The sequence below is a fragment of the Haliotis cracherodii genome, unplaced genomic scaffold (genome assembly GCF_022045235.1).
Source record: "Haliotis cracherodii isolate W230 unplaced genomic scaffold, xgHalCrac1.p SCAF_12, whole genome shotgun sequence".
NCBI lineage: Eukaryota > Metazoa > Mollusca > Gastropoda > Lepetellida > Haliotidae > Haliotis > Haliotis cracherodii.
Window position 1 is genome coordinate 35,421,731 of NW_027266267.1, and position 25,247 is coordinate 35,446,977.

At 40.7% G+C, this 25,247-nt stretch overlaps 2 pseudogenes; both read left to right on the plus strand.

Moving 5' to 3' along the window:
* The first annotated feature begins 887 nt into the window (after positions 1–887).
* LOC139457826 (uncharacterized acetyltransferase YvcN-like) lies at positions 888–4,990 on the plus strand (annotated as a pseudogene).
* An 11,302-nt stretch (positions 4,991–16,292) lies between these two features.
* Positions 16,293–20,060, plus strand: LOC139457827 (uncharacterized; annotated as a pseudogene).
* Positions 20,061–25,247: the final 5,187 nt, after the last annotated feature.

Below are 25,247 nucleotides of genomic sequence, written 5' to 3' on the forward strand. Positions count from 1 at the left end.
ATTACGAGTTATTAGGGTGTCAGCTTAATGTGGGAGGAAAGCCCGAAGTGATGCAGGACTCAGGCAGTTACCACTTTGGTGAAACCCACGAGCACGGGTATGGTGCTGACAAACCTTGAAATATAATCGAGGCGAACCGGGATTCGAACCCACAATCATAGGTTTCTGGCGTGCCTAAGGGACGCAACTCTGCACAGCGAATCGACGCCTCAGACGACTGGGCCACCCTTGCCCCCTCCCACCTTGAAGGAGAGGTGGGACAGCTTTGTGGTTAAAGCGTTCGCTCGTCACGAATCTAATACCCGATTTTAAAAAGTGTTAAAAACTTTTTTTAGATATCAGGGACGCGCAGTTTATGAGACATACGGTGAATTACAATGCATATTTCCGCCTGCAATGAGTTATTTAACAATCAACGAGACAGTTGTTTGCAACGTAGTCAGATAGCAATAATTCTGACCCGCTTTCGTGCCCTACATAGAATGCACTGTTCTCACACTGCCCCGTTAAACGTTCAAGGAGACGCGCGAGGCTATGTCGGTAGCAGTCGGTGACATGAATGTGTGTGTTTCTGATCAAGTCGTGTAGAATACTGCTGACGTATTACGTGCAAAGGTAACGTACTTACGATACCACGTCAATAATACTACCAGCATATGCAGAAGAAGTTATGAGTCCTGTGTGTTGACCGCAATGAATATGAAAGAGTGCAAATGCCAAGACTGTTCAACTGGTACAACAGGTTGTAGAACGTCCTCTATGGCTTGGAGATGTAGGGCAAGCCCTTGTATGTGTGTAAGATGGCTGTGGCAATAACCTGAGACAAATGTGCACGGCAGTCGGCCTCGTGTGACAGTGGCGTTGTCACATTAACAGAATCCTGCGTAATGCAGACAGGTATGTATATTCGAGTCACGTCTGCGTTCAAAGGCACAGATTACCTATCTACAAGTTTTTGATCGCCCCAGCAATATCATGCGTGACGCCCCCATTTCACAAATGCGTATCCGCGAATCGCAGCGTTTACTTATTGTAGTAACGTATTTAAAATTATATGCTACTACCTGCTGCTACTGGTACCTATATTGCATATTAGTGAGAATGACCTTTTGTTCCCCCACCTGTCTTTGTTCATTATATTACCTATGCTCTCAACAGGTTCAGAATGAAAAACATCAGGGAGGGGGAACAAAAGGAGTGTACGTCGTAGGGAGCGACTGTTTGTTTGTTTGTTTGTCTGTTTGTTTGTTGTTAATTTTTCCAGCTATATGACGGCGGTCTGTATAAAAACCAGTCTGGGCCAGAGATTTCAGTGATTGACATCATGAGCATCGATCCATGCAATTGGGATACGATGACATGCACCCACCATGTTAGCGAGCCTGACACCCGATTCCGTTAGACGCCTCTTACGAGTATTGTCGCCTTTTATGGCAAGCATGGGTTGCTGCAGACCTATTCTACCCAGGATCGTCACAGGTCAGGGAGCGACTGAACTTATCCACGCAGTTGGGAAAGGATAACATGCATGAACCAAATTCAGCGAGCCTGACCACCCGAGCCTGACCACCCGATCTTCGAGAAGCACAGTCGCCATTTACGGATAGCATGGGTTGCTGAAGACCTATTCTACCGCGGGTCTTCACGGGCGTTAGCAATATAGATTGTATACGGGTTACAGCTACAGTGGATATTTTCAATGTAGAATGGATAACCCACACGTGGATTCATTAAATGCTTACCCTCAGTTGAATATCAGCCTTTAGTATTTATAATATAGAGCACCCCCGTGATCTGGTGCACAGAGCGTCTTCTCGGAGAGCGGAGTGTCGGTAGTTCGATATCCTAATCTCGTCATACCGAGAGACGTTAAAAGATGGTACATGTTGTTACCCTGTCTGAGGTTTGGCATTATGGGGATATTATGTCGACTCGGAGTCAATGTGGTAAACTGTGGCGTGGAATCACAGTGAGCTGGCACTATATCAGAGTTTGATTGTGTACAAAGTGAGGTTAAATGGGGTTTAACGTCACGTCCAAGATTATTGCACTTATATAGCGACGTGCATGTACGTGTGTGTTTGTGTGGCTGCTTGTACTAGTCCGGACTGATGCCGATCTATAGTGCTAGCTCACTGAGATACCATGTCGCGGTTTAACATGAATACTCCACTCAGACACAGTATACTGACTCCGAGCCGACCAGTCCTTGTGTCAGGCCCTAACGCCGAGCGCCAGACTGCCCAGGGTAACAACAGGGTACCATCTTTTAAAGTCTTTTGGTATGACGCGGCCGGGGATCGAACCACGGACCTTCCGCTCGTCGACAGGACGCTCTTCCACTAGACCACGGAGGCGGTCGGAATGAACATCCAGTATATGTACCTGAGATAGAGCCTCACAATCTTTACCCAGTTTGAAACCCACAGCCGAGTAACTCACTGTGTCAATTGGGGTTGTAGGGACCGTTCATTTGAAATTGGAAAATAAGGTCCTGGAAAGAAATGTTGAGGAAAAAATGGTTCACATCCTCTTTTCAGCACACCAATAAGCGTGATTGATCATGATGCAGTGACCTAAACAATATCTTGTCTGAGCCAGCAACGAGATCATATGCATTTAGAAGTTAGATGTAAATATATGATAAGGAGTATTGTTAGTGATAACATCCTCCTTATCATAATCATACATACACAACGTTTCATGGCCACTTGTGAGAGGCGATTTATGGGAACGGGTATCGCTGACTTGGTTGGTGCATGTCATCATATTCCCATTGTATATATCGATGCTCATGATGTCAATCTCTGGATTGTCTTGTCCAGACTCTATTAGGTACAGACCGCCGTCGTATAGCTGGAATATTGGAGTGCGGCGTTAAACAACAGACAAACAAACAAGGAGAAATACACGTTGCACTGTTCAACGCTGATTATGCATAGCCAATACTGACCGCCTCCATGGTCAAGTGGATAGAGTGACTGCCCCGAGAGTGGGAGGCCTGAGGTTCGATAGCCGGTCATGTCATACCAAAAGACGTCAAAAGATGGTACTTGTTGTTACCCTACCTTTCGCTCGGCATTAGAGGTATAAAACAAGGACTGGTCGGCTTGGAGTCAGTATACAATGTCTGAGTGAATTAATCATGCTAAACTGCGACATGGTATCTCAGTGTCCTAGCACTCAAAAATCGGCATCAGTCCGGACTAGTACAAGCAGCCACACACACACATACACGCGCGCACGCACGCACGCACGCACGTTCTCGACAAAGTCTCGGTAGACATTTCTTTCACCCGGGACACATGGTTCGAAACTCCTCGCATCTCTTTGATTGATGCCTAAATACGTTTTCAGATAATACTAACATGTATCGTCTTCGTTCCAGGTATGGCAGCATTAACCAAGTCCCGAGCCTTATTGTTCCTCCAAGACATTTTGGGCATGGGAGTTCCTTGTGACGGACCAGATGGACAGCCGAGATGTGATTTACCATTCTTGAACAACATCATCAGGGAGTTCATGACGAGGATTCCATTCCAGTCTGTAACACTGATAGCCGAGGATCTCGAAAAGCGTCACGTGCCCTCCATGTCCGAGATCGTGGACGCCATGTTTAAACAACATGGCGGCGTGTGTCATTCCCTCAACAGTTACATGTTCTTCTTGCTGGAAAGTCTCGGCTATGACGTCACACTTGGGCACGCTTTCGTTTACGTGGAGCACGATGAACGCCATGACAACCATATTGTAGTATTTGTCCAAAACAGACGGAGACACGTTTCTGGTTGACGTGGGCTTTGGCGATCCGTAGTTTGAGGCCGTCTCGTTAGATTTTGAAACCGAATCTCCAGTTTTTAAACAATCTTATCTTGAGGTTAAGTTCTTTAAAGGGGAAGTGTACACGCAAAAATCACTTTCTTTCTTTTTCTAAACAAAACGCAATTTTAGAATTAGTTAGTATCTGTGTTTGAAAATATACACTCATTTTTTTTCACAGTGAAAGTAGGAAGCTCACAATAGTGTGAAAGTGATATGCCGTTATGAGGCCTTCGTTTTACGAGCGAAATAGGCCTGAGTTATCCCCCTTAGATTATGACGTAATTGGTGCCAATTCAACTGGGTCCCTGTCTATTCTCAACGCAAAAGATATCAAGGACCAGTTTGCGGTAAAACAACATGGTCTACGACAGACTCCGGCGCAGTGGTAACTCAGCATAACACAATTCTGGCTGGCATCTGAGATGCTAGAATCACAAAACTATACCTACACCACGTGAAGCGGCTCTAACAAAGCATGATGACGTCATAATGTTTATCAATTGGCACCAATGACGTCATATTGCAAGGGACATAAGCCATGGTGTTTTTGTTATGGAAATAGAACACTTGGTAAATGTGAAAAATATAAATCGTTTTAGTGCAAAAAATATGTTAATTAAATATGATGTTTTAATATTTTTGTCTATTACACTTCAATGTTAACACTTTTAATGCGGAAAAAGTACAAGAAAAAAAGGTTCATTTCCGTGTGAACTTGCCCTTTAAGCAGAACGGAAAGATAGTAAGGGCTCATGGGAAGGGAGACAATCGGCTGACCAGAGACCCTGAGCCATGGGAAGTTCGTATCGGAACATGGCAAGGGGCGTATGAGTTTAGTACAGGAAACATCAGACGATTTGACCAGTTTCAAGAATGTTATCATCATCAGTATACGTCTTTAGAAGGTATGCTTTTTCAGAGAAGCCTACGAGCAATGGCTTATCCGCAGGGCAAAGCGTTCATTATTCTGCATGACAAAATACTGCGTGAGAACGAGGCTGGTGACCTTGAGAAATGTCAACTTCCGGATGAGGAAACCATATTGAATACGTACTTGACACATTTTCCTCAATTTGAAGAGGAGATGGTAAAACGAGCTTTAGCCAACTGGAGAAAACAGATGGAGCAATAGATACGTCCCAGAACTGGAGAGTCAGTATCTAAATAAAACAGGTTTACTTTACGTACAGACTAACAGATTGACAAGGACAAGTTCTTATTGAAAAAGAACGTTTCTTCTGATACTACGTTCCAGTAACAACTTACTTATATTAATAAGGCTTAGTGTATAAGATTCTGTACCGAAACGTCACACGTCATGGATGACCTAATCCTATACCCAAGAGACAGAGATGAGTAACGTTCAATCAACCAAGCACAAGTCCATATAGATGGGTTTTTTTTGCTGTAATCGGGGCAATATGTCCAATAACACAAATCATTTGTCATTTATCAATTTATACAGATTCATACATATGTGACTGTGATTGTAATAGTTATTTGTGTGATTGCATAATGTGTGCAATCTCACGACATGTAGGTGATTTATCCTTATGATATATCATTATTTCATGACTCACATATACAAAAAGTACAGAAATAAATCATTTTCAAGATTAGGGATCATGGACCAGAAACATCCACTTTCCTCAATATATGAAAGACAATAGACAAGGCTTTGCTACCACTAACACATTTCAGGAAAATTATTTTCCCGGGAGTCAATTAAATAGTGGTATATTATTATTTAATTTTTTGTATTATTATTACTATTTTGTCATGTATTTTTATGTATATCTTACTTCTTCTTTGTGTGTGTGTGTATGTGTTTGTGTGTTTGTGGCGGGTACCCAAGTGGTTCGATTCCCCAAATGGGTGCAATGTGAAAAGCACATTTCTGGTGTTCCCCGCCGTGATATTGCTGGAATATTGCTAAAAGCGGCGTAAAATCCAGCTCACTCGCTCACTCACTCAGCCCTATAGCGACGGGGAAAAGTTTTAAGCACGTCGTATAAATACATCAAAGTTTTGGGATCATGGGGACTTACAGTGCCTCAGCTTCCTGCACGACACACCTGCAGGATTTACATCATCACCTTCATTACTTGTGGTTGTGCACAATAATAGCCAAAGTTTAAACAATGTTCATGTGACATCGTTTTTGCTGGTAACCAAATCATGTAGACACTACAGGTAACTTAAAAGCCGATGCTGCAGATACAGCAGCTCTTGACAAACCATTATCTCCAATCCTTAACCAGTACAGTGATTTAAAACAAACCATCGAGAGTTATACTCGGGATCTCATGCCAGAAAGGTATGACACCCAGGTAGGAATCAATAAACTTCATAAAGTTACTCCAACAATCGGTCATACCTACTTCGGTTGTCAGTCAAAACATTATGAGGTCGTTTCGCGATGATGACGTATTGGTCACTGTCGGTTTACCCATGAATGTCTGCTTAAAACAGATGAGGACGAACCTCCTAAGTGTATCCCTTGAGATGAAAGGTTCATCGTCGAGCTTATATTGCTTCACTGTGTGACCTTTGCCATTGCAATGGATTCACATTATTCACAGCGCATATCTGAAAGATCTCTTTTCCCATGTAAGCGGGCATATCATCTCAAGTAACTTGAAATCAATTGTTCTGTGTAATATATTTGAAATATGTATGTGAATAATTAATTGCTTGTCTTTAAACTTGGTGTGATACTTTATCAACAAAGATTTTTGGAAGCTCAAATAAAAATAAAGTGTGACACCTACTTCCTATCATAATCGATGTAACTATGTCTTCTAAACTGGGGTATCAAGCAGGAGTGAGTGAGTGAGTTGTGTTTAACGCTGCTTTTAACAGTATTCCAGTTATATCACGGCGTGTCAGCTTAATGTGGGAGGAAAACGCGAAGAGATGCAGGTCTCAGACGTTTACCACTTCGGTCAAACCTACGAGCACGGGTATGGTGCTGACAAACCTAGAAACATAATCGGGGCGAACCCACAATCATAGGTTTGCGTGTCCAAAGGACGCACAGCAAATCGCGGCGCCTAAGACGACTGGGTCACCCGTGCCCCTGTATCAAGCAGGAACCCAAGGCAACGTAAGTCCCCATGATCACCAGAAGGTGGCCCTGATTTGGTAACTGGTGGCCTATATCCCGTGTTTTATACTGTATAAATGATATTGTTATGCCCAAATATGTTTGATAAAATTTGTTCATAAATATAACTTTGCATTCATGATTCACTTGTGTATATATCAAATTGTTCTCATCGCTATGTGGCTAAAATAATGCCGCTGCGACGTAATATTTTAACTCACTCACTAAAAAATTGCTCAGTAATGATTTGGTTTAAATCACTCTGGGTGACGATTGTTACATCGATTATGATAGGAATGAGATGTCACACAGAGGGATAGTCATTTACAGTACTTTAACCTCCTGGGCACAACCTTCTATTATCTCTGTTGATAAAAGCATCACACAAATATTTTAGACAAGCAATAAAACCAATTGCTTGTTTCAAAAAGATTTGGATGATATGCCCGCTCACCCGGAAAAACAAATCTTTCGGCTTTACTGTTTGAGAATGTGAATTCCTTTTGCAATCAAGCAAACTTAGCTTGGCGGTGGCCCTTTCATCTTAAAGAATTTGTTTTGGAGGTTCGTCCTTCGTGAGTAAACCAACTGTGTCCAATACGACATCGTCACAAAATGACCAAATCATGTCTTGACTGACAACAAGTAGATATGACCGATTGTTGGTTTCAATTCATGAAGATTATTGATTCCTACTTGGGTGTACCACATTATTTCATAAGAACATAACTTTTGAGGGTTGTTTTAGAATCGCTTTATCCGCAGCATTTCGCCTAATTGCTATTGGGTGGTCAGGCTCGCGGACTTGGTTGATACATGTCATCGTATCCCAATTGCGTGGATCGATGTCATTGTTGTCAATCACTGGATTGTCTGGTCCAGATTCGATTATTTACAGACCACCGTTATATAGCTGGAATATTGCTGAGTGCGGCGTTAAACAACCAACCAACCAACCAACTTGCTATGGTTACATGACTTGGCAGTCAGCTGAAGATCATGTCACACTGGGCAGAAGAACGTTCAATATGAAGTTGTAACATGTCTGGGATTCGAGGACACACATCAAGAAGTCTGTAAAGGTGATGAAATGTGTACATTAGTTTTGTTGTGTGAAAAAGGTCAAAGTTGTTGAAATAGCTGACATTGGCATTCAAACTTTACCGCTATCCTTAGAACCATCCATAAAAATGGATCTATGAGCATTATTTTTTGGGTAACTGGTTATATTCTTGGAAATACACCCGGACTGGTACAAGCACACACACACACACACACACACACACACACACACACACACACACACACACACACACACACACACACACACACACACACACACACACACACACACATACACACGTGCATGTCGCTGTATACGTGCACCACTCTTGAACGAGACGTTAAACACTGCTCAGGCACTAAGAATTGGGCAATACATGAAATCACACATACTAAATATATGGTGTGTACACATCCTTCGAGGTACAAAGTAGTGATACAAAATTACGAGAATTGATATTCACTTTTGATATTCATATATCTAAATAGATTGAAAGTCAATGCTTACATTCCGTCCAAATAATCAACTTAATGTGAGTGAGTGAGTATGGTTTTACGCCGCTTTTAGCAATATTCCAGCAATATCACGGCGGGGGACACCAGAAATGGGCTTCACACATTGTACCCATGTCGGGAATCGAACCCGGGTCTTCGGCTTAAAGAGCTAACGCTTTAACCACTAGGCTACCCGACCGCCCCAACTTCATGTACCTTACCTATCGCTACGTGTACGTTTGTAGATTCAGCAAACTGACAAGAACATGTGATGTTTAAATGTTACTTTAGATCTTTGTTCTGCTGGATCTCAAATGGGAATATTATCTTAACTCGTACGTTTGAGGGATTCTGTAAACACAGGTGTGTAAAGCATTAATTTTATTGTAAAAATACAAAGAAAGAGAACAACGTATAGGCTTGTCTCCTTTGCAGTTCTCTGTCTTTCGGGTTGTGTGAAAATGCAACTTGGGGTCGGAAGTTTAACGCCGTACAAAGCTGTTGACATATTCAACAATAGCCTATGGACTCAGAAGATGCTATCGGCGTGTGAGGCGGTACCGACGTCACGGGAAGAGCATCACGTGGTACATTCCCTGATTACATTATATTACACATGGAGTTGAATATCACACTTTGGGGTATTAATGCTTTTTGTACAAAATGAGGCGAGTAATGTTTGCGATGGGACGGATCTGAAAGTTTGTGAGATTTACATTTAAGCACATTAACGAGCCCGAGTGGACAATAAGAGATATCGCCTTTTGTCTTGAAGCATTACGTATGTTGTTGTTTTAAGAGCGAGGTGTCAAAAGGGTATTTTGTGCTGAAGCATACATTTACAAACACATGTGTGTTACTTCAAAGCAGAGACACAAACACATTAATAAAACGTTTTTCCAATAACATTAAATATTAATGATTAGCACGCTATATCTTATATATTTTAAAAACACATTTTACATTTTCCATAACGTGATTAACATAACAATGATCCAAATGTGTTAAATTGGTCGCACACAAAAAAACAAGTCACATTTACCGGAGACTGCCAATGTACGCTCTCGATGCTTCACGCCTAGTCAAGGTCGACTGTCGGAAACTGTCCACGCGAGTGTGTGTGTGTGTGTGTGTGTGTGTGTGTGGGTGTGTGTGTGGGTGTGTGTGTGTAGGTGTGTGTGTGTGTGTTTTTGTGTGTAGGTGTGTGTCGTTAATCTAAGTTTGCTTGCTCACATGAAGACCTGATACATTCACCCGACTGTCTTTCACGAACTATGTAGCGATTCATAATAATGAAACTATACGATCAAAGGTAATATTTACAGACCAGGATGAATATATGGCATGTTCAGATAGAAATTATAACTCTAACAGATGTACAACAATGTATAACGAGTACAGTGGTTTCAAACAACAGAAATCATGTATTTATCAACATTGCTTTTATTGATAGCGTCATGACATTGATTTATACAGATTTAAATGTTTAAGCGCACGGAAACCAAATGCTTAATCTCAATTATTTGTCCTCATTCATATCCTGACCAAACAGGAAAATAAATATTTGAGGTGGGTCTGCAATGATCAGTATGACTTACAGAACGCCACTGCATTTGTCCGTGGAGAGCCCACTTGACAGTTGTATCACGACACCACTAGTTGTGCAGTTTGCGTACCATGCGTCCACGTTTTCATTTTTTTCAAGACCAAAAAACTCGTGCACGTATCGTAACGGACAGCCTCCAGCAGCAAAACCTCCCCAAAAGTACCATGGCAAGCCATGACTTCTGGCCCTTTCACAACAGAGCAAGGCTCGGACATGGTCGGGTGATGTGTACGCCGACGTCAAAAGGCCCCCGGCTATATTAGCCGAACAGCACTTGACGCTGTAAGATGAGTGAAAAAGACTCCTTCACATTGACACTGAGCGCCTGATTCGGACCATACCACGCCGTATACACGAATGTTGGTCCAATCGTGGGGGCATGACCCATTATTGGTCAAGTCATATCAGTCTTCTCCATTACTAAGATTGGCAGAAGGGCTGTGTTCCCGGCAACACAACAGGGTACTCTCCAAATGTCAGTCAACAAATTGTGAGGTACCAATCCTAAGTCACCAAGAACAATACGGAGTCAAACAACTTCGTATTTCGGATGCAAACGTGACATTTCGCAGGCGAGGTCCGAATATTTGCCATACTTATACTGAAACTTAACAATGACATTTGTGTCAAAAGGGACAGAGAATTCGATGACATTACTATTTACAGATTAAAATATGAAAATGCAACTCATCCTGGCAGTCAGGTTGGTGGGCTCATCACCAGCTCAGGGCCCCTCTTCACACAGCCGAGACAGCGAATTGGGACTTCTTCCGGAAAGCGCTGCCTAGTCGAACCAACCCAGAACGGCTGAATTCCCGGCAAAATGTCCCCTTCCAATGTCAGTCAAAACATTTGGAGGTACCAAACCTAAGACACCGAGAACAATGGGCAGTCGGACAACTTGGTACTTGGGATGCAAGCGTGACATTCCGAAAGCAAGGTCTGCATATTTGCCATGTTTCTTCCTGAATCTTGTCAATCACACTGGTGTCAAATGGCACAGAAAATGCAATGATATAAATGATTTCATTAGATTTATCAAAAAGGACATGATCAGGTTTGTTGGCCTGGATACATTTTGGCCGTATACGGGCCTATTCCAAAGAATTTTGTATTTATCATTTTCCATGATGCCCTCTACATATTCCGGGTTGTTCCATGGATGGACCTCTGTGTCAAAACCACAAGCATGGGCGATGACAGTGATACAATGATCGAGCCACGTCATCATGTTCCTTAAGATACTGTGTTTGTGCCAAAGCTGGGCATCCACTGACAATGTGTTGGAAAGTCTCATTAAATTCATTACATAATCTACATTTCATATTTACATTTTGATGCAAAATCACACATTGGCGGTTCCGAGTGGGAAGTGACTGGTCCCGAGCAGCAAACAGAAAGCCTTCTGTTTCAATTTTCAGGCCAGCCGACCTCATCAAAGCGAAGGACTCTGCAGGGTGCCTACCTTCTCAACACACTGCATATAAACTCGATGCAGCGCTCTTTCAGATAGCCTCTCCTTGGAGAACTGAGTCTGGGCCGATTTGATATGGCCAGCAGTACATGTACAGAACCATCAACATAATCAACACTGACATTGAGATTATGTCCCACATCCTTGGCTCGTTTTAGAAAACTGTGGAATGCCTTGTTTTCATCTTGAGTGGATCATCAGATAAATAAATGTGTGCAAAAGTGCACAAAACAATTATATCATGAGGAGTTTCTACATTAATCAAATCACGCCCTCCCATCATAATTGGTAAATATAAGTGATTGAGGGAAGAGCGAGGATGGTGGGATCTATTGTCTGCCATGATTCTTGGTGTGAGGGTGTCAGTACCCTGAATTTATTGTTTCGTCCAATCAACAACACCAAAAGAATACGAAAGGACGGACACAGTATAAGTATTTGCGCTTAATAGACTAAGTCTATTTTCTATTTATCTCAATCATTGAGACAAAAGTATTCCTGTTAGCGTTTATATCAATCCATTCTTTAATGCCATCAGCAACCTCTTAAATAGCAAAAATGACTTTTCTCAGAAATATAGCTAAGTATGTGAAAGAAACTCTATTACGCCGTACAAAGACCAAATATTATACCTAAGTATTGTTTACAATGTATCTGTGTGCTATTGTACACAACTGAAAATCACATAGGCCTATGGCCTCCCATATATGAATAAAACATTCCACACATGTAGGGCCTTTGTCACAAATGTTTGTTTGTTTGTATATTGTTTAACGCCGCACTCGGCAACACTCCAGCTATATGACGGCGGTCTGTAAATAATCGATTCTGGTCCAGACAATCCAGTGATTGACATAATGAGCATCGATCCACGCAATTGAGATAAGTGTGAATATGCATTCAGATATCAGTTATTGTGGTTCTTATATTGTCAAATATGATGTGCCTTTGTCTACTGTGTTTGTTTTATATCTTGAATAACTCAAGCATTGATTCTATATTGAATTAACTCTTCACTACACTAGAGGTTAGAAAAGGTCTTCAGTAACCCAAACTTGTCGTAAGAGGCGAGTAACGGGATCGGCTGGCTTGGCTCGCTGCTGAGAACGGCGTTTAACAACAAACAAACAAAAACAAAGAAAGTACATGTACATGTATTGCTTTCATTCATCAAACATATAAATGTGTCCATTTTCAAGAGTGTTATGTGACAATGTATTTTATTACTAGCATTTTAACAATGAACACAGTGTGTCTCTTTTGTTTCTGTCGAGATTTGGTAGACACTCATTGCATCGTATTTTGGCAGTGATTAGTCGTAAGGAATGTGGTACGATTGAATCTAAGCAGTCGTCAGGAAGTTATTATATTTAGTGGAGTGTGGTGTGTAAACGTCCGGTATACCGTGGACAAGTATCCAATATTCTTTCTTCTGGGAGCGAGTTGGACCATACGCATCTCTCACAGATTTGGTCTCTCTCTCACGCTTTTTCATCCCTTCATGTGAGGATCGCTCTTCATCCCTGATTCCCTGCCTAACCCATCTCGGAAGCTTGTCCACAGTCGCCGCTGGGTGAGTATACTTTTGCTATCACCACTGTATTTTTGTATTTGATACTGACAACTGCCATCATTAATTTTGTAATTATACTTTTGTTGAATGTATACACATGTTGATTTCTGGATTAACATATTCTTTCAATTTGGAAATCGACACGTAACAGAAATTCGGAGCTCGTCCGTGATCGAAAATATATATCACAAATTATTTTTCAATTATTGTCTGATATTGTGTGAAGCCAACAATCACTATGGTGTTTAGTGTAGAGGAATTTGTAAACCAACCTTCAGCTGAACAAGTCTCTATGCTCAAATAGTCTGAACTGGTCGAATTGGCCAAACAGATACAAAAAATTATGAACTGTATTTTCTTAGCTCAAGGCCACATTTTTAAGACTGAAATGGCTGCATCCTGGACTACCATTTAATTTACAAACGCACGCAGATTGTATTTCAGAAGAACCGAGCGCTTTACATACATCATTTCATACAATTGGCTGAAATATTGCCGTTGTGACGTAAAGCTTTAACTCACTCACTACTTAATATAACTAGTTTCAGCTTAAAACATTTCTTAGAAAATTGGGTTTATTGTTTTATTTTGTTGGCTACAATTGCACACCATTGGTTTTATTGTTTCATTATGTTGGCGACAATTGCACACACTTGGTTTTATTGTTTCATTATGTTGGCGACAATCCCACACACTTGGTTTTATTGTTTCATTATGTTGGCGACAATTGCACACACTTGGTTTATTGTTTCATTATGATGGCGACAATTGCACACAATTGGTTTTATTGTTTCATTATGTTGGCGACAATTGCACACACTTGGTTTTATTGTTTCATTATGTTGGCGACAATTGCACACACTTGGTTTTATTGTTTCATTATGTTGGCTACAATTGCACACACTTCGTTTTATTGTTTCATTATGTTGAGACAATTGCACACAATTGGTTTATTGGTTCATTATATTGGCGACAATTTCACATAATTCGTTTTATTGTTTCATTATGTTGGCGACAAATGCACACAATTGGATTCATTGTTTCATTACGTTGGCGACAATTGCACACACTTGGTTTATTGTTTCATTATGTTGGCGACAATTGCACACAATTGGTTTTATTATTTCATGAATATATTGCATAGCTTTGCACACGCTTTGTTTCATAATAAATATTTAAGACATACACTATCTGTCTCAAAATACATATTGTAAATACAACATTGTAGGTACGCAAAATCAGGTGTATTGTTTAGGTTAGATAATCGTTTTTTTCATACAAGTCGCAGTCTTAGATTTGTAATCTTCAAAACGTATTCATCCCGTGATCTTGTACAGATTGCCTGGGTGTACTTGTCAGTAATGACCTGTTGGATAGTTCTTAAACGGTGACGTAAACATGCATGTATAAATGTGTTTGTTTCTTGTTTAACGCTGCACTCAGCAAGATTCCTGCTATATGCCAGACAAGGATAAATATTTATCACATGCTAAGAGTGACTTAGAAAGCTCATAAAATGTTGTGCGTAAACAAATTCCTGTGCCAACAAACGTTTGCGATCTTTCAAGGCAAGTCAAGGACCACTGTGGAACACTGTCCTCGCACGCGCACGTGTGTCGTAACATAGTTTCTTTGCTCATAGAGATGATATTCGTCATTTTAAGATTCAAAATTCAATGTCGAAAACACTTCAGGTCAAATGTTAGTGAAATGTCATACACGAGAAACAGTCCCGATGTATCACCAGTGCAGTGCATGAAAATATACAGTGAACAATGCAAGGAAAATGTCCCTTCCTGCCCTTTGTCAGCTGGCTGTATCGCTCCCTGTGTTTAAACATAATCTTGATCGGTTTAATCCAATGGTTTCATTGTCTTTTCTTGGTATCATACGACATGAAGACCAGCTAAATATACTCAATTGTCTATCAAGAACTATGTAATGTCTAAGGGTTAAAATGGTGAAGAATAGGTTTCCTTTGCCGAGAATGTGTGCAGCCGACCATGATTGTGACCGGAGGCTTGCATCATAAAAGGATAAAAGGATGGTATGAAAATATCATTGACCGAGATTGAGAAGATTGCGAAATGTAGGCAAACACCTGAAATGATATGTATTCCGACTAATGTTACCGTACTGGACACTGTTGCATATATACATCGCTGCGAGGACGTACTGACACAGTGGCCCAAGGACTGGATCTCGAGAAAACAGTATTCAATAGATTGCGGTATTTTTTTTACAAACAGAGGGACTGTTGTATTATCATACATAGCGACACATAGCATCCTATTTACTCAAAGGGAGTTCCGACTCATCAACAGTTACGTCGCTATTACAGGAAAATAATTTGTCTACTTTGGCATCCGAAAACATGTATCTTCATTTGTCTTGCGGTTTTGAGCCTGTCTGAGTCAGGAGATATTCCAACATTGTAAGTATTGCATGTTTATATATATTATAGGTACATGCAATTTGATCTCAATTAACCGTCGTCATACAGCTAGATATTGCTGAGTGCGGCGTTAAACAACAAACAAACAAATCATTTTAAATTAACAGCCCCTGTGATGTAGCATTCATAGCATCTCCCGAGGAACAAATCCATGTACACCCACGAATCACTGCAATGTTTCAAATGACGTCAACGTGTTCTCAATAAATGCATTGTACAATAATGCACTTTATCTTGTCGCGAAGAATAATATTACGAGCAATTAAGTCATGTTATTTAGAGAAAAGAGTAGAAGGTATAATGAGAACATTGTGAGGAGCTAACTATGGTCCCTGCTCAGGTGACAGCCAAACAACAAAACTGTTTCAAGATTCAGTGGTTCCTCTTCTGAATGATTGTGATTGGCTGTGTGACCGTAATCTTCAACTCACGTGGTCCTCTACACATTACATGTGATTGGATGATAGACTAGTCTGTACAACTCACGTGTCCAACAGATTAGATATAAATGCCGATGAGTAGAACGACTTGTTACAGACGGAGAATTGGTGCTTCTACAATAGCAAAGGTCAGTTTACCTTTATATTCTTCACACCCCTGTCACATAGCTGAGCAACTCACATTCCTTCATACATCTCCACACCGTGATCTCCGTTTAATATTTTGTATAATGTTGTATTAATGTCATGTTTCAGTCTAAAATATCCACAATGGCGAGGTTCCTGATAGGTTTTGTTCTCATTTTGTCTTCTGCAGCAGCGTCTGAGGTGAGTGAGCGAGTGAATGAGTGAAAGGGAGTGCAATGAATTTATGTCATACTGTGTTGGGTGCCGACATGGCACATGGTCCGAGAAGTAAGATAAATGAATAGTGGTTCCTCCGTGGGGATTCCAGGTTAGATGTGAGGTGAAGTAAAATGAGGTTTAATGTTGCACTCAGGATTATTGCACTTATATTTCGACGCGCATCTGCTCTCCGGGCAGACGCTCTATCCACAAGACCACGAAGGTTAGGATTGGTTCCCAACAACCTACATGTATATGGGCATTGAAGGAAACGTAATGGAACGGGTGGTCAGACTCGGTGACTTGTTTCAACGTGTCAGTGCACTCCGAGGTCGTGAATCGCTGATCATGATATCAATCACTGGATTGTCTGGTCCAGACTCGATTACTTATAGGTCAACATCTCTTTATTGATGGCAATGCAAACAAAGGAACTAAATGCAATTGACCAGTTACCCCGTCAAGAATCTTCAGACAGACTTAAGTTAATTCTTACAATATAGATATCTGATCTCCATTTTGGTATATAAAAGTGAAACATATGAGAATGATACTTAATGAATTGAATTCAAATTTCTTCGTGTTAATAATCAGTCTATCATACCTTGTATGCTTTAATTCTTTCTAATTGTGTTTGGAATTTCGCTGATTGCGGCGCTAAACAACAATGAATTCCAATATTTGTAGTGGAGAAATATCAGCGCTACCTTCGGGGATAAGACAATGCTGCTGGACGTGGCAATCGGAGATGGCATCATTGAACTGCACTCCCACAAACCAGACAATGCGCCTGCCTCTTTCCGAGAAACAACCAACCTCCACGTGTTTTCCAGGGTATGTGTTATATATTCTACTCTAAGTGGTACAATAAACGTTGAAGTATTTTCTGACGAAATTTGTGTTAACCTTAACGTCCATTTCAATAAGCTTACATTAAAACTAACCGTTTTCAAAATTTAAACACCATTGCCCCCTTGGAAGTCTTGAGTAAAACTGGTACCCAGTAACATACGCATAAAAAAAGGTCAACTGAAATAGATTTATAAGACAGACACTGTGACTTATAGACTGCGTGCGCCAATGGTGCTGATTGTCGCTTTCAGTCACCGATCTTCCTGGTCCAGTCCCGGTTATTTACAGGCAACCTTGATAGCGCTTGCAGCAATGTCTACAGCGGAACAAAATCACCCATTTATGCCAGCTTCATTTTCTTTTATCTCATTTCAGCAACTTGTTGCCATGAGAAATTCGGTGGACAAAGAATGCTATGTCAGACATATCAAAGAAACCTTTGAAGAGTTGAAAGTGAAAATAGGAGGTATCGAACAGGTACGTGAAGTTTTGCTTCAGTTTCTAACAAAGATTATGAGATGATGTTTAAAGGGTAGAATACTTACTAAGCATATGTACTGACGTCTGGCGTCCGGATTCCAGAGCTTCTCTAAAAGGAATACAAAGAGAGCTATTTTGCTGGGTCAAGCAAATGTACCACCAAATCCTTCTCTCAATCATTAACTATAATCCGAAATACAATCAAGGAAGAATTTTCTTTGTATTCATAGGAATGAATGAGCGATAATGGTTTTATGCCGCTTTCAGCAAAATGTTACCAATATCAAGGCGAGGGACATCAAAAATGGGGAATTGAACTCAAGCCTTCGGCGTGACAGCCGAACGCTTTAACGCCGTACCACGCATATACAAGTTTATTTTGTTAATAGAAAACGTCAACGCCAGAGAATAACCATTCTGGATCATCAGGGGCTTGATTATTCTTATTGGAAAACATTCACGCCCCCAACATTTCCAAATATATTGTATTATTTGACAGGATGCAATTCCCTATTTTGACTTGTATCTGATGTTCCTGTTTGTTCAGGTGGACCCGTTGTGTGTGGTTGTGACGGGTACCACGGGTGGGGGAGCATACACTTACCTTTTCATCGATACATTGACGATAACATTTATTTGTCGTGATCCCCTACTTTCGTTGGGGAGTATATTTCACTTTTTGTCTGATTTTTGTCTCCACAGCTGTCTTAGTTCTGAAGTGAAACGTTAAGAAAGAAGTAATGTTTTCTCATTTACTCCTAAAGCACAATGCAACTGTAGGCCATGCCAGCTCGCTGAAGATTGGATCGACGTGAAGAAGGTTTGCCCCATTGAGCCGTGGGCTGTGAAGGAGCTCCTTGGAGATGAGATCGACTGCTTCTGCCGCTTCCACGACGTCTACTTCGTCGGTCTCGTGCACACAGGCACCGTTGACCTCACAGGTAGGTATTGTCTTACATCATTGGTTGTGTGAAACTCTAAATTGTAAATACATATTTTGTGTAAGACATTGTCCGAGTGGTGTTCCCGTTTATTACTCGCCCGTTTAAGATACCACTGTTTGATAACAATAAGCTGCTGTTGAATACCAAAGCGCGTGCTTTCATGAAGGTACTCCCGGAACAAATTCCACGAATAATATGGAAAACTTTCAACATCACATCACGTATTCTATGACATTGCGTATAGTGATAGATCACTCAAAACTCGATGACATGAACCCTGTTATTGGGACATTGTCTCGCTGGTGTAGCTTGCACAAAGTTTCAAAGATTACGTCATAACGTCGGTGTTCGCTCAACACAGCGAAGATCAAGATTCCCCTCATGGGTACAATGTGTGAAGCCTATATCCGGTGTACCCACACCTCCGTGATATCGCTAAAAAGTGGCATAAAACCATACTAATTTCATAACTGTATTATTCTCTTAAAATCAATTGGATTATGCTGTGGATCACGTTAATGTCTTGGACTTCAGCAACCCATGCTCGTCGTAAGAGGCGACTAACGGGATCGGGTGGTCAGACTCGCTGACTTGGTTGATGCATGTCATCGTATCCCATTTGCTTCACCTGGTTTGTGCCGGGAATTCCAATAGTTCGATCAAATTAGGGTTGAAAAGGTTATAAGCGGCAAGTAATAAATACATTACTAAACTCGCTCCCATATCATACCGTTTTTATTAAACATTCGCTCGTCAAATACCAGAATTATTCATTCGTTTCTTTAAATTGGTATTACACGGGAGCTGGTTTTGGCACTCTGTTGTACACCTGTTTCCTTTTATGTCATTAATATTTACTGGCGATTCCTCAACAAGTATCTAAAATGTGAACTATTTGTGGTGAAAGTCAATGACCAGTCCTTGTTAATCGAATGAGGTAAGTATTTGTGTTGAACGTTTATTGCGTGACACCGATAGTGGTAACATTGGTTTTGTCTACTTTATTTTGCTTGCATTTTCACGCCGTTTTAAAGTTCTGGTTTTTTTTAGCTAGGACAATCTGAATTTCACACCATTATCTTCATTATCTCATACATATAGCACGATATCTTATACTTAATAGAATTAATTTGATTATTACAGGTCCATCCAGGAGACGCAAACGTGCAGCGGCTTCTTGGCTAACTGTTGCAAGCGCTTGCTGCTGTTGTTGTCACTGTAGAGAAAGAGAATTAGCACGGGCATAACGTCAAGTTCACTCAATAACTCATGAGTTACAATAAGTATCCAGTGTCGGATTTCAATAAGGCCACTCGATAACGCAAAAAGTATGCATTCTCTAAATTTCAGTTGATGTTGTCATACGAAGGTAAATATAGATATTTACCACAATGTTGCAATAAATCAATGTTTCAAACCAATTGCTTTGTGAGAAAATGTGTTGTTTTTGCACAATTAGAAACATTATGAATATCTATATTCTTACTAATTCTAACATGTTTTGTTTGTTGTTTTACGCCGCACTCAGCAATATTCCTGCTGTTTGACAGCGGTTGGTACATAATCGAGTCTGGACCAGACAATCCAGCGATTGATATCATGAGCATCGATCCACACAATTGGGGTCGATGACATGCTTCAACCAAGTCAGCGAGCCTGACCACCCGATCCTGTTAGTTGCCTTTTACGACAAGCATAGTCGCTTTTCACGGCAAGAATGGGTTGCTAAAGAACTGTTCTACCCCGGATCTTCACGGGTCACATCAGCAAATACTTGTGTCAGAAGTAGTTCAGGAATGTAGGGACTAGCTCCATACAGAAAGAGGTGTCTCTTCTTCTGTGTAGATATCCATAAGTATTCACAATAAGAAGCAAGTTGAGAAGTCTTTTCGCAGAATTGAGGGATTATCAAAGCACTTGGCCTTGTCTTTATAGAATCTGTCCCTCCATGGAATTTACCTTCTACCATTCTGGGTGAGGGAGAGAGTTGTTTGACTTTATGTCAGTCTGTAGACTTGGGCAGGCAAACCAGTGGTTAATGGTATGAACAACGAGGGGTACCATGAAACAGTGTCAGCTGGATGAGGCATTTAACATCTTCGCTTTCTACGAAAATGCCCACAGAACCTTAATACATAAGATCCTTGGGGCGGTTTGGTACGCGTGTGGTTAAAGCGTTGGCTAGACACGCCGAAGACGCGAGTTCCATTCCCAATATTTGTACCATTTGTAAAGCCCATTTCTGGGCTTCCGAAGGAGTATTGCTAAATGCGGCGTAAAAACATACTCACTCGCTCATGGTATCCTTAACAAACACTTGCCACACTAATACAAATATAGAAAATCAGACACATCAAAATATATGTCCGCTTTATCAATACAAATTGATGAATGGATTGACTAATTAATGCCGCGCCCAGCAATATTCCAGCTGCATGAGGCTGGTTCGTAATGACGAGTTTGGACCACACAATTCAGTAACTACGAAACTGGGATACGGTGACATTCATCATCCACATCAACGAGTCTCACCACGCGATCCCTTTTTGTCACCCCTTACTTCAAGCATGGGTTGCTGAAGATCAAGCCTAAACCCGGATCTTAACGGATCCTTTCTCAATTATACATAACATAATCTTCAGACAGAATACTTCATAAATGAAGCAAGAAAAGAAGTACCTTGTGTCCACGTTTTTCACAAGAATTTGGCGGGCACTGGAACATCGAAAAAAATTCTCTACACACAGTAGTATCTGTACATCGTTAAACAATGAGTGATAGAGTGCTTAACACTGCAGTCAGCATATTACGGATGGCTGCAAAAATATTATTTTGAAAGGAAAATTAGCAATACGATTTCAGTTGAACAACAACAATTAGGAGAAAGACAACACTTGAAGAATCTCTCCACATTAGACCTGGTGTATAGTTTTAGCATTACAAAATTACATGTATTTCACACTGACTGCAAAATGTGTTGCTTTAGGGGCACAGGTGGTCAGGCGGTCCAGAACTGTGCTGTGTTCTGAAGACTTCCATTGATCAACTCATCCTTAGTTCGAATCCCGCATCAGGATCCTTCAGCATCCTCATCACCACAGATTCCTAGTCACTGCACATATTATGTAAATACAATGTCTGTCAAACAAATAATCTGCAGGGGCAAGCTATTGCAGTACACAAATGCAATATCCAGTCATTCTTAGAATGACCAATAATGCTCTAAAGAATACAACATGGTGTTTTTTGACAAAACAGATTTATACATGAAACACATGTGCTAAATTTAAACGTAAGTGAACACTAGTAGTAACATGAAATTAACATAGAAAAGCATAAGTCATTGGATAATGTATGCTGGTGGCAATTTGGAACCTTTCCCAGATATCTTTTTATGATACCGAACATTTCATAGTCTCAGGAGGTGGAAGGGGGCTGGGAATTCATCTTAAAATATTGTTCCAGAAAGTTCTTGAAACTAATTCTTATGCCTCAGACTGCTGAAAACAGAATAAAAGGTTGTATGCCAAAAAAGTTACATTGTTGCAAGGTGTTTCTTTCTTCAAAATATTCACGCCCACAGTTTAATTTAATATTGGTAGTCCGTCCCTACGTTACATATTTTTTTCCAATTTTGATTTGATTCAGTAGCCTTAGTACAGGGATCTGTCGCTGAAGCCAAACTACAACTCTGTAACTCTTGGTTGCACATCCTCCTTCCCCTCTTACTGGATTACACCCCCCTACCCCCACCCCCCCCCCCCACCCCCCCCCCCCCCACCCCCCACCCCCCACCCCCCACCCCCCAATTCACACACACACTAACACTAACACATTTGAAATGAAGGCTTAAGTCCATACAAACAAAAGAGCCCTGCATAGAATTTGGTTCAACTTGATATTTGTGCAAAGTTCCATGTAAGAAGAGACCCTTGAAGATTCCGGTGTAGAACAGGTCTTCAGCAACCCATGCTTTCCGTAAAAGGTGACTATGCTTGCCGTAAAAGGCGACTAACGGGATCGGGTGGTCAGGCTCGCTGACTTGGTTGATGCAAGTCATTGATCCGAATTGCGTGGATCGATGCTCATGATATTAATCACTGGATTGTCCTTGAATAAACCACATATCCAGAATGATGCGTAGAAATGGTTGCTAGTTTGATGAAATGAAAGTATATTCAATGTCAGTTTGTTTTTTAGGGGGTGGGGGTGGTGGGGGTGGGGGGATTTAGATAGACGATGATTTCGACGGAATCATTCGGGCAGTCCGTAACTGTTTTTGGGAATACCGTTTCCAGGTTGAATGATTGGAAAACACATTCCGACTGTCACTTTCAGGATCTGTTAAGCGTTGCTCTGACTGGTAGAAAGAAACGTCCTTATGACGTGACCCGCAATGGGACGTCCTCAGATCTTTAGAGGAAGCGAGAACTTAAGTCCGATTCATAATAATTCATTGAGCATAACAGGTAAACTAGTGGTGAAATTGTATGTAATCATCGCTGAAAATCAGTGATGACACCAGGTGTTCGTGAAAAGGATAAGCATGTCCTTCCCTAGCGTTTGTACCCGTCACTTCAAGAAAAACAATAATTTGACATTTTCCATAATCACCAGGAATCCCTGATAATAGTCAATTGTACGACCTTGACAAAATATAAACAAATTGAAAAAGTAACTGTGCTTACGTGTGAATTTTGAACCTTAAAGTCGGAGATATGTCTTTATGAATATCTATTGCGACAAGCATTATTTAATTTCAAAATAAGGTTATTTACTTTTTTTACTTTTGTAATGATATTCATATATATACAAAACAAAACATCACAAATTTTACTTGCATCATATGACCTTGAATTTATCACGCAGAACTGCAACGGCAAAGGGACTGAGCTAAATTCGTCTGGTTCTCAAATAACTGAAAAAATATTCTATGTACAATTTCACAGTAAACTTCCCTTTAACATTGTAAGGAGACACGAGTTGCCTCCCTTTAGTTGCAGTTAAACCATTGTAAATGTTTTATGTAAGGTGAGGCTTTGTTTTAGCCCCTTAATGGAGAGTACCATCTTCAACATCATTCAGTGTGAAGATGCCGGGGAATCGAACCACTGACCCTCCGCTCTCCGAGCAAATGCTTCTTCCACTAAGCGAAGGAGGCGGTCTTCAATATAAGAGTTGCACAACATAAATCATCACCATTTTCACTCGAGGTCACCTTTTGTTTTGTCACCTCTCATTTCCCATTGCAGCAGTTTATTATCCATGTGACGTCACCGATTGTTGATGAAGAAAGCATTCTCTACTTTATGCTTCAAAGCATGTTTTCATCTTTATCTCATATTCATTCCACTCACTTCGTGTGTTTACCTTTTGACATGTTCCATGAATACGTGGACCTCAACCAGGACATAATAACTGGACACTCCCCATCACCCTTTTGGATACGTGCAATGATAACTAATTATAGTTAGGGATATGGATAGGGAAACAGGACACTCAAATTACAGGGGATCAAGAATGGACCGGCAGTGCAGTAGTATTCAACAACGAGATCCTCGACTAACTTGGAATGTGTAGTCGAAGTCAGGGATTTTACGTGTCCTCACATTGTTGTTGTCTTGACATATGATTTGTTTGTTTGTTGTCCAACGCTGCACTCAGCATATATTCCAGCCAGATCACGGTGCTTGACATATGAGATCTTTTCTAGTAATATGATCTGCATCAAGAATGTCATCAATTGAAAAATCATTATCAAATTAAGCTTGAATTCTGAAAATTTGAAATAATGTACAATCGCGTATTACATGTTTAACATCTTCGACGGGGATCTCAACATGGACAAGACGGATTGGGGGAGGAGTGCCCTAGGTGTGCCCGTACCTTATTATATAACTGCATGTTGTCTCTTCATATTAAATTTGACAACCACCTGCGCTCATGGTAGTGGGGAATAGACGAAATGAACACAACAGATGTTAAGAAATTGTTTGAAGGCGATATCATCGCTCTGCTTTTTTCCTCAGTTTATTTTGTACGAATTGTTTTAACTCCAACGGAAAAGTTTAATGCGTGTATGTGTTATTAAGAACAAATGTAGATTCTTACACTAGGTAAATACATGTTGCTGTACATCTTCCGGATGCTCCTACAGAAACAAGACTACTTGCAACACTTTAACAGGGACATCTTGACAACCTTTGCAGTACAAAATAAACTGAGCATACTTTATCCCAGTAGATGGAAAGAGTATATTCCCATTGTTTTTTGCTCAGTCTTGAGATCAACATGATATTCAACTGCCAGGAATTGTCATGTACTACAAACAAAACACGAGTGTAAATATTATATGTGTGTGAATATGTATCTTTGATAACGTTCACGTAATTGCAGCAATTATGTGTGACGAATTTAAAGAAGTCAATTGGAAGTTAGGTGCCCTAACACAACAGTTTATAAAGATATTCGTCACATAATCAGTAATATTCCTGCCATATGACGGCAGTGTGTAAATAATCGAATCTGGACCAGGCAAGGCAGTGATTGATATCAAGATGGTTTGTTTGTTGTGTAACGCTGCACTCAGCAAT